Consider the following 12,124-nt stretch of genomic DNA (forward strand, 5'->3'; position numbering starts at 1 on the left):
AGTGCACTATTCACTATTTCAAAAATTTTCTTAACTTCATATTTAACTTATACTTACTAAATTAATAATATTTTCTACCCATTTGTCGAATTTAGTGATCTCGAATCACCGTTCCGACACCTCTGAAAATTCAAGCCATTACATTTTTTTTTGTCGGATTTGTGGTCCCGAAACCACTGTTCCGACTAAGCCTAAAATCGGGCTATTACATCCTCCCTCCGTCGTCGAGTTTGAATCCAAAAAAGGGGGGGAGGAGACTTCCTATCTCGATTTTCTGAGCCTTGAAGGCTTGGCCTTCAAACACAGCTTAATCAAGGGCTGAAAAGCCATTTGATGCCGCCTCGACCACCACCCACGGTGGAGGAGCGAAGGATGACGGCGACGCAAAAGCTAGGGTTCAAAACCCTAGCAGAGAAAAGAGAAAGGGAGAGGGAGAGAGCAAAAAGGCTCTCTAATTTTTTTAAAAAGAAAGTGTAGAAATGGAGTTTTAAAAAAAAATTGCTTCTATAGGAGACATGAAACGGTGTCGTTTTGCACCTATGTCTCCAGCGCCAAAACGGCACTATTTAAGGTGACCCGTGTGCGACTCGACCCGTACCCGCAGAGGATCTGCGCATTTTTGCTTTAATGGTCTATTTGCGCATTGGATCCCTCCGCTTTTGTAGCATGTTTCAATGGGGTCCCATGTTCCCTTTTTTATTTTGATTTCTGCCCCAGAATTTTGCCTCTATTTCAGTTTGGTCCTTAGGCCATTTGAAAAGGCAGATGCATGAAACGCAGCGCATGAGGGCTGGGAAATATTTTCTCAATCAGTCCCTCATCCCTTAAGCGCATTTCATTTCGGTCCTTGCTGGCCTATTTTTTGTTATTTACAATTTGTACCTTAAATTTCAATTTAATTTCAGCCCAGTCCTAGCCTGTTAATTTATTTATTCAGTTTTTTAAGAACTGTTTTATTATTATTTATTTTAAGTTTGTTTTCTTATATTATTTATTTTTAAAATCATTTTACTATTATGTATTTTAAGTTTTTATAATTTTTAAACTATTATTCATTTTAAACTTTATATATATTGTTTATTTTAAACCATTAGACATATTATTATTTTGAAGCTTTATGTACACCTTTTATTTTAAATTATTTTATGTATATTGTTAGGGATCGACTTGATTAAGCAACGAACAAGAAAAATAGCGGAATAAATTAAGAAATTGAACACACAAATTTAAAGTGAAAAAACCCCTCCAAAGAGGATAAAAAACCACGGGTAAAGATAATTTTACTATAATGACAAAAGAATTAAGAGTACAAAAGATGGAGATAAAGACTTGTGAAAAATAAACTAAAATAAAAAATAAAATAAAGAATACACAAATTTTACGTGGAAACCCTTTCGAGAAAAAACCACGGGCAGAGGAGAAGAAAATTTACTATGTTGAAAAATTTGAATCAATACAAGAGGAATAGACTATGTCTATTTATAGGCTTGTAAAGCCATATTTTAGTAGGATTGAAACACCTTATCCTAATCAATATAAAATAGATGGAGTTTAATAAGGTTTAAAAAACCTTATTCTAAAATAAAATAAAAGAAGTCTAGTTCTATATGGATTTTACTTTTATTTTATTTTCTATTGTATTTTATTTAAATAAGAATTTGGGTCACTTAATTCTAACAATCTCCACCTTGACACAAATTCTCAATGAACAAGTTCTTCATCGCGAACTTTTAATGAACAAGTTCTCCACCTCTTCCATAAAACCCCTTAAGGGTTTAACTTCAACAATGAACACCAACCAAGTCTAAGCAATGCTCAAACTTGGTTATAAGAAGTGACTTAGTCAACATATCTGTAGGATTTTTATGAGTACTAATTTTGCTCACAACAATATCACCACGAGCAATAATATCACGAACAAAATGATACCGAACATCAATATGTTTTGTTCTCTCATGAAACATTTGATCTTTTGTCAGGAAGATGGCACTCTGACTGTCACAAAATACTGTACTGATTTGATGGTCTTCATTGAGTTCACTAAATAGTCCCTTCAACCAAATAGCTTCTTTACAAGCCTCAGTAATCGCCATGTACTCAGCTTCAGTGGTAGACAAAGCGACTGTAGTTTGCAAAGTGGCTTTCCAACTAATTGCACAACCTCCGATTGTAAAGATGTAACCTGTGAGAGATCTTCTTCTATCAAGGTCTCCTGCAAAATCAGCATCAACATACCCTATGACTCCACCTTTAATTCTTCCAAAATGTAAGCAAACATCAGTAGTGGCTCGTAAGTATCTTAAAATACACCAAACTGCTTTCCAATGTTCTTTACCGGGATTTGCCATGTATCTGTTAACTGCATTAACTACATATGATAAATCTAGACGTGAACAAACCATAGCATACATAAGAGATCCCACTGCACTAGAGTATGAAACATGTGACATGTACTCAATCTTATAATCTGATTGTGGAGACAAAGCCGATGAAAGTCTGAAATGGGCTACTAAAGGAGTACTAACAGGCTTAGCATTCTGCATATTGAACCTGCAAAGAACTTTCTCAATGTACCCCTTCTGACTTAGGTACAATTTACTTGCTTTTCTATCTCTGAGAATCTCCATACAAAGTATCTTCTTTGCTGGTCCTAAATCTTTCATCTCAAATTCTCATATCAAATTCTTCACTTAGTTGGGCTTTGACCTTTCTTATCTCTCCTTTATCTTTTGCTGCTATCAACATGTCATCAACATAAGGAAGTAGATACACAAAAGAACCATCACTGTTTTTCTTAAAGTAAACACAACTGTCTAAACTACTTCTTTTGAAATCATGAGAAGTCATAAAGGAATCAAACCTCTTGTACCACTGTCTTAGTGACTGTTTCAAACCATAAAGGGACTTTCTCAGCAAGTAAATATAGTCCTCTTTTTCTGAGACTATAAAACCCTCTGGTTGTTGCATGTAAATATCCTCCTCAAGTTCTCCATACAGAAATACAGTTTTTACATCTAACTGCTCAAGCTCCAAATCATGCATGGCCACAATACCAAGCAAAGCTCGAATCAAACTATGCTTAACAACTGGAGAGAACACATCTGTGAAGTCCACTCCTGGAATTTGGCTGTAACCCTTTGCAACAAGCCTTGCTTTATATCTGGATTCTTCAACTCCTAGAGTCCCTTCTTTCTTTTTAAACACCCATTTACAACGAACAGCCTTTTTACCTTTAGGAAGTTTCACAAGGTCCCATGTTCTATTTTTGTGGAGTGATTCCATCTCTTCTTGCATGGCAAACATCCACTTTTCTGAGTCTTCACAGCTAACCGCCTCAGAATAATTAGATGGTTCTTGATTCGCAGCTATATCTTCAGCCACATTTAAAGTATAAGCAACTAGATCAGCCTCGGCATACTTCTTTGGAGGTTTAATTTTTCTTCTAGTTCTATTTTTGGCGATAGAGTATTGTGGTGAAGAAGCAACTCTATTCTCAATTTTTGTTCTGGCTTGAGGAGTTTACTCTGTATTAATCTGATGCTCCACCTACTTTTGATTTTCTTTATTGGAAGAGTCTTTAAGAGATAACTTAGGTAGCATAACAGTTTCATCAAAAACAACATCTCTGTTTATCATAACTTTTCTATTTTAAGGACACCATAACTTATACCCTTTTACACCAGCTTTATAACCAAGAAAAACGCATTTAATGGATCTCGGTTCCAATTTTCCATTATCAACATGAGCATACGCAGGACACCCAAAAATCTTTAAATCAGAATAATTAGCAGGATTACCAGACCATACCTCTTGTGGAGTGTTTTTCTCAATGGCAACGGATGGAGATCGGTTGATCAAAAAACATGCAATAGAGGCTGCTTCTGCCCAAAACGACTTCGGTAAGTTGGCATTTGACAACATGCATCGAACCTTCTCCATGATTATTCTGTTCATTCGTTCTGCAATGCCGTTTTACTGTGGAGTATGGCGAACTGTCAAGTGTCTCACAATCCTTTCTGACTTATGGCGAACTGTCAAGTGTCTCACAATCCTTTCTGACTTACACAATCTATTAAACTCATCAGAACAGAACTCTAAGCCTTGTCTGTGCGAAGGTATTTTATTTATTTTCCCGTCTATTTTTCAATCATAATTTTCCAAGACTTAAATGCAGAAAACACATCACTTTTTCTGCTTCAAGAAGAATGCTCAAACTTTTTGGAAAAATCATCAATAAAGGTTAGCATATAATTAGCTCCACCTCTCGAAGGCACTCTGGATGGCCCCCACAGATCAGAATGAATATACTCCAATGTTCCCTTCGTGTTATGGATTTCTCTAGTGAATCGAACTCTCTTTTGCTTCCTAAAAACACAATGCTCACAGAAATTCAGTTTACAAATTCCTTGCCCATCAAGAAGTCCTCTTTCGCTCAAATCTGCCATTCCATTCTCACTCATATGCCCTAGGTGCATATGCCAAAGTTTAGTAATATCATCATCTGACAAGGAAGAGGAAGCGACAGCTACATCACCAGTAACAGTAGAACCCTACAAAACATATAACTTGGCAATCTTTCTCTGCCCTTTTATCACAACAAGGGACCTTTTGGAAATCTTTAAAACCCCACTTTCAGCTGTGTATCTATACCCTTTTGAATCAAGAGTACTCAACGAAATTAAATTTCTTTTCAATTCTAGAACATGTCGTACGTCACTAAGTGTTCTGACAACTCCATCAAACATCTTAACTTTAATTGTTCCAACACCTGTGATTTTACACGAAGCATTATTTCCCATCAAAATAACATCTTCAGACACTGTTTCGTAAGTTGTAAATCAATCCCGATTGGGACTCATGTGGAAGGTGTAGCCTGAATCAAATATCCACTCCTCGCTTACTTTAGAATCATTGACAGAAGCAACTAGAAGTTCACCATCACTGTAGTCTTCTACAACATCATCTTCACCAGAATTTTCTGGTTGTTTTCCCTTTTGATTCGCAGCCTCCCTTTTAATCTTATTTTGTAGCTTATAGCACTCAGATTTAATGTGTCCTTTCTTCTTGCAGAAGTTACAAGTTTTACCTCTGTTTGAAGGCTTCGATCTACCCTTAGATTTACTACGAGGATTTTGTTCCTGTATCCTACCACGATCATCATCAGCATTCCGATCTTATCTCCCACAAAAAATGAGACCCTCTCCCTTAGAGTCGGGTTTAACCACAAGATGCTTCATCTTATCATACGAGGTTAAAGAATCATAAACCTCATCAATTGTGAGAGACTCGCAGCTATATAAAATCGTGTCTCTAAAGGTGGAATAAGACGGGGGCAACGAACAAAGTAGAATCAACCCTGGATCTTCCTTATCATACTGAACCTCCATGGCCTCCAAGTTTGAGAGAATTTCTTTAAACACTGTTAAGTGTTCGTGTATAGACGCACCTTTCTCCAAACGATGAGCATAAAGACGCTGTTTCATATGCAACTTGCTTGTTAGAGTTTTCGACATACATATTTGTTCTAGCCTCTTCCATAATGCAGCGGCAGTCTTCTCTTTCATCACATCCTGCAAAATTTATTTGGACAAATGCAGATGTAATTGTGTTAACACCTTTCGATCTTTACGCTTCTTCTCTTCATCTGTTAATGTCGAAGGCATCTTATCTATCCCTAACAGGGCATCCTCTAGATCCATCTGTGCAAGAACTGCTTGCATCTTAATCTGCCACAACGCAAATCTGGTGTTACGATCCAACAGCGGAATTTCATACTTTAAAGATGCCATTATCGTGATCAAGATGAACAAACCGAAAGCTCTGATACCAATATGTGAAAAATAAACTAAAATAAAAAATAAAATAAAGAATATACAAATTTTACGTGGAAACCCTTTCGGGAAAAAACCACGGGCAGAGGAGAAGAAAATTCACTATGTTGAAAAATTTGAATCAATATAAGAGGAATAGACTATGTCTATTTATATGCTTGTAAAGCCATATTCTAGTAGGATTGAAACACCTTATCCTAATCAATATAAAATAGATGGAGTTTAGTAAGGTTTAAAAAACCTTATTCTAAAATAAAATAAAAGAAGTCTAGTTCTATATGGATTTTACTTTTATTTTATTTTCTATCGTTTTTTATTTAAATAAGAATTCGGGTCACTTAATTCTAACAAGACTAAACCCCGAAAACCTGAAAATAAAGAACCCTCAAAATGTAAACACAAAATTCTCTAAATGTGTTATGAGTTCTAATCTCTAATGGGTGTGTTTTCTAAGGTTGTAAAAGAGCCTATTTATAGGCTAAATTCATTAGTCAAATAATAGTAAAATAATCTAAACTAATCAGTGTTTGATTGAAACAAGTAAACAGAGTTTGACTGAAATATTATTTCTCAAATTTGACTGAAAATAGAAGTCATATTTAACATATATAATATGTATTTTAAAATTTCTTATATGTTATTTAATTATACTAGTTTATGTGTTAATCATTTTAAATTCCTTTTATTGTTATTTATTTTGAACTTTCTATATATTACTTATTTTAAAATATTTTTTTTATATATTCCTTATCTTAAACTTATATATATATATTACTTTGGATTATATTTATATACATATTTTCATTTAAACTGATTTTATATACTATTTATTTCAAATTTCTCTTTTACATATTATTTATTTTAAGCTCTTTTATATGTTTTTTTAAAGAGTTTTATTTTTTTGTATTATTTACTTTAATTTATTTTACATATTATTTATTTGAAATTGTTTTAGATGTTATTTTTATTTCAAATTATTTTATATTTTATTCATGTCAAATCTGTAATACCTCAATTTTGCCCGGCCCATTGGAAGCCAAGGCATAATCAAATATATCCAAAATAATAAAAAAAGTCTTTATAGTCCTTTTACAAATGTTAAAAACCAGCAGGCCCACTGTTACATCCTACCCAAATACACAGACCCAATACCTGACAGGCCCAGACCTAAACTAGACCCAATTGACCCAAGCTCTCAGAAGCCCAAAACCTAACATCATCAGCTAGGGTTTCTAACCCTAGCTCTCTCCCTACAGCGCCGCAACAGCTTCTGGAAGCTTCAGGGAGCGTCAGTTCAACTCCCCAGATTGAGGCCATCAATGCACACTGACGCGTCATCAATGCGTTCGTCCCTCTCGTGACCGTCCAGCACCGCGATCTCAGGCCTCCCCTCTGACCTTGGTACCACCGTTAATGCCGAGATCGTCGGGGTACCTGTAAAATGGAAAAGGAAACTCAGCAGATAATGGTCAAAGATACAGTAGACAAGAAATAGAAAGAAATCAGAGATTTCTTTCCTTATGTAACAAATCAGTGGCTATAAAAAGCCCTTTGTAACCCTTGTAAAAAGGACACAGAGACAGAAATAAAAAACAAATACAAACAGTTTCAAAGGTGATAACCGAGTGACTTATTCTCTATTTTTTTAGCGCATATATATGAACTGTTTAGCAAAATACTAAGGGTATTTGAAAAGGAGAAGAACTACCTGTTTTGGATCTAAAGAGACGAGGGTTTTAAAACCCTCCGATCTCTGTACACGGTGGCCGTTAGGGCGGTGCGTGGACGCGTGGACCGGCGCGTGGCGTACGAAGGCCAGAGCCCAAGGCTCCCTTCCTCTCTCTCTTTCAAAGAGAATTTTTTAGTTTTTTTTAAATCGGGGTTCAAATGAACCTTAAGCTGAGAAGGTAACTTATATAGCTTGAACGAAATGGCGTCGTTTTGCGACCCTAGGATCCGCGCGTTGACCCGATTACCCGGGGAGGATCCGCGCATTTTTAAAATTGGGTTAATTTCCCAATCGGTCCTTCTACCCCTTTTGTGTTTACAATTAAACTTTATTTTATTTATGATTTGGCCCTATTATTTTATTTTAGTTTTAATTTGGTCCTGACAGTTGTTAAATTATATTCTGAGAAACGTGGCCGTTTTGGGAAAAGGGCAATTTGCCCAGTGAGTCCCTTTAATTTTATACGCGTCTTAAATAAGGCCTTAATCCAGTTTTGTTTCTTTGAAATTCGCCCTGTAATTTTGCTGAATTTGAAATTTAGTCCTATATTTATTCTATATATATATTTTATATATATTGATATTTTTTTATCCTTATTATTTATATACTATAAGATTATTTTATTATATATATATTATTATTCTTCATATTATCTATTATTTTTCCAATTATTTTACATCATTATTTTTTTATATTATTATTTTTTTACTTGTATTATATGTTAATTATTTATACATATAAACTTCCATTATTTTATATTATATCTGTTATATATCTTATTTCCTATATATTTACATTATATTTTATAACATTTATTTTATTTTATTTTTATTCTATATTAATTATTATTTTTTTGTTATGTGTATCATATATTATCTATTATATTATTCATTATAAGATTTTTAAATTATATTATATTTTAAACTCATATTTATATATATTATATAATTATTTCATTATAGATATAAATTCTTTTACAAACTTTATATTCTATACATTATTTTACTAAACTAATATCTTTTGTATTTTTTATGTAATTATTATTCTTATAAATACAATTTTATTATATATTATATTTTAACTTATATATCTCATATATCTTATATATTTATAATATACATCATTAAAAACTTGCATTTTTGTATTATATATTGTAAATTATTTCATTTATTATTACTTTTATATACTATTATATTATCTATTTTAAAGTTTACTATTAAGTATTATACTTTTATTATATATTTTAAATTTATTATTTGTTTATATTATACATATATTTTTTCTTACTTTTGTTTTTTTATTATTATACAATATTTATTTTTACTTCAGTATTAATGTATTTTTGTTATGTTATATGTTATGTAATATTTTAGACTTTTATATTTTATTTTCAAATGCATATTTTTATGTACATTGAAATATTATATATATCATACATCGTTTACATGATTAAATATATGTTGAATTATATGTTTAGAGATTTTTACCTATTTCTTCTTTAACATGTACTCCATTTTATGTATAGTTTTCTTATTTAAAAATTGTCACGTTTTATTTCTTATATACGTTGGTTAGCGTATGATATTTATGCTGTTATGCTCTTACTTTCCTATCATTGTAACATGTTATCGCGAATGTTATGTTAATATACTCCTTCATGCATCGGTTTTAAAAACAAGACTTCAAACTTTTCAAAAATAAAAAGGCAATGCTCGGTGTTTGGAAGCTTTGAGAAAAGTAGTGCCCTAACTTATTAGGTTGCGACTTTTCTCGTTGAGTTCGAACAATTAAGTACCCTTCTAAGTTTTTAAAGGTTTTCTAAATGCAAGCCACTATCTTGGAACTTCAAAGCAATATGTCCTAACTTATTGGATATAGCGTTTTGCTGTTTCGAGATTGGAATTTCAAAAAGGTTAACTTTATGTCAATACTTTGATACGAGTGAATTCCAATTTTCAAAGTTAAAATATTTTAAAGAGGACTACATCTTAAAATTTTTGAATTTCCGACATTAAAGACATTTGATAATCAATTAGGTACCAATTTTTGGGCGTTACGAGGGTGCTAACCCTTCCTCGTGCGTAACCGACTCCCAAACCTATTTTCTGATTTTGTAGACCAAAACTAATGATTTTAAAACAAAAATGTTTTAAAGGTGATCCAATCACACCTAAAAGGATTGGTGGCGACTCCCGTTTTTATTTTTTAAATCGATTCCCATCTTCCAAAACTCAATTTGAAAATGGTTTCGACAGCTTGGCGACTCCGCTGGGGACCAATAAGAGAGTCAAGCCGTATAATTGATTACCTCTTGTCTTAGTGTCAAAAATTAATGATTTTAGAATTTAATCCTCTTTGCATTGCATGTGTTGGTATTATTGCATGTGTTGCTATATTATGACACGCATTGCATTTGCATGACCGTTGTGGTCACACCTTTAAGTGGGAGTGAGAAACTACGCCTTCGTGAGGTTTTCGCCTCCGTGCAGGATAGTGGATCACTTTCGGGATAAATCCGTACCTATGGTTTATTGAGATTTTCACCTCCGTGTAGCCATAGGGAAATGTATTCCCCTAAACTGAACTCGATTCAAATGAGCCTATAATGGGTGAGAATCAAGGAATTTGCTGGTTCAGGTATCTCAAACTTTAGAACCAACCTTATATAGAAAAACCGTAAGAGCCCAACTTGGTTAGAGTTAAACTTTAGATATTACCCTTATAAATTATCGTTGAGATTTATTGATATCATGTGATACTAACTATTTCTTTTCTTTTGTTCGCATGTCATTTTGCATTTACAAAGGTATCGATTCACGGCCAGTTTCTAAGTTAGGAAGTTTTATTATGGAGAACGGACTTCTTGACAGAGTGGAGGGCAACGCTAACGTCCATAGATGGTCCGAGCAAACTCAACTAGAAAAGGGAGATAGTATAGCTGAGGGATACGTATCGGAGTTGTCAGATTACACTCGTATTAGCGTCACGCAGAATAATCTCCAAGAGCTTAAGGCAATTTGGGATCAGTGGGGCCAAGAGACCAAGCAGTTATTCTACGGTAACTATGGAGACTTACCTTACTTGCTTGATGTTCAGATAGACGAACACTTATTCCGAGCCCTTGCTCAGTTTTGGAACCCATCGTACAGTTGCTTCACTTTTGGGGAAGTAGACATGGTACCTACTATGGAAGAGTACACTGCTTTACTTCGTTGTCACCGGTTTCAGAATGATAGGATCTATTCTAGAGCTCCTTGTGTCCCTACCTTTTGAAAGAAATTGATGATTATTACGGGGATGAGCGAGCAGTGGGCCACGACCCGAATTAAAGAAAAGGGCGAGTGCAAGTGCATTTCGTGGGACGCTTTGAAAGATCTGATTCTGACACACCCTGATGAGACGAAGAAGGTAGATGTTTTTGCCTTAAGTTTATATGGATTGATGGTTTTTCCTAGGGATTTGGGATATGTAGATGAGGCAACCACGGATCTTTTTCATCGACTCAGTAAAAAGGTCACTTCTATCCCTGCAATTCTGGTGGAAGCATTCAGGCCTTTAGGTGCATATAGGAGGGCTGGTGCTGGCAGGTTTATAGGATGTGCTCAGTTACTTTTGGCTTGGTTCTACAGTCATTTTCGGTTGATAGATAGGGTGGTTTGTCAGGTTTTCTTCGAGGATTATTCATCGTTGAAAGATATAGTAGCTTCAACTAGGAGAGTTGATGTTCTAGAAGAAAATTGGATAGCACTACTTCAGAACCTTCAGTCGAAAGATGTTGAGTGGAGGGCTCCATGGATGATGCCTGGAGAGGTTCTTTATCGATGCGGAAATTTTGATTAGGTACCCCTATTGGGAATTTGGGGTGCCATTGGTTATGCCCCTTTACTCGTGCTAAGGCAGAATGGGTTGAGACAGTTCGTGCCAGCGACTCATGGGTTGGCTCAAAGTGAATTTGTATACAGAGGAGCCGATTATAAGAAGAGGGTTAGCGAAATTTCTAGTGCTTGGAAGAAGACTTGTCGATTGAAAGGAGTAGCTATTAGCCCTGCTACCACACCGGAATACGTTGAATGGAGAGACAGAAGGGTAAATGATAATATCCCTAAGCCAAATATGGAAGGAGCTCGACCAATGGAGGAATATTTGCGAGCAAGGCCCTCAGAGTTAGAAATTATGAAGTAGGAGTTCGAGAGAAAAAGCTTGGAGTTTGAGAAAAGGATAGCAAAGCTCGAAGAAGAGAAGATGTACTTGAGTTTGGACGTCGAGGTTCAAAAGATGGAGGCTGAGAAAGAGAGGAAAGAAAAGAGGAAGATTGAGGAAGATCGAGATGATCTAAAAGAGCATTACAAAAGGACACAAGTATCCTTGAGAAGGGCGAGAGTAGGAGGATCTTTGGAGCAGTTGCAGAAAGAAGTCCAAGAGGAAAAGGCTAGAGCCGAGTATTGGGAGAGGAAGTTCCAAGAGATGCAAGTGCAGAATTTGGCATTAGAGGAAGAGAATAAAGAATTAAAGACTAAAGTGATTGAGTTTGGAAGATCCCTGCGTTGGCACCAAAACCATAATT

This window comes from Gossypium hirsutum, chromosome A08 (assembly GCF_007990345.1).
Source record: "Gossypium hirsutum isolate 1008001.06 chromosome A08, Gossypium_hirsutum_v2.1, whole genome shotgun sequence".
In the NCBI taxonomy this organism is placed as follows: Eukaryota; Viridiplantae; Streptophyta; class Magnoliopsida; order Malvales; family Malvaceae; genus Gossypium; species Gossypium hirsutum.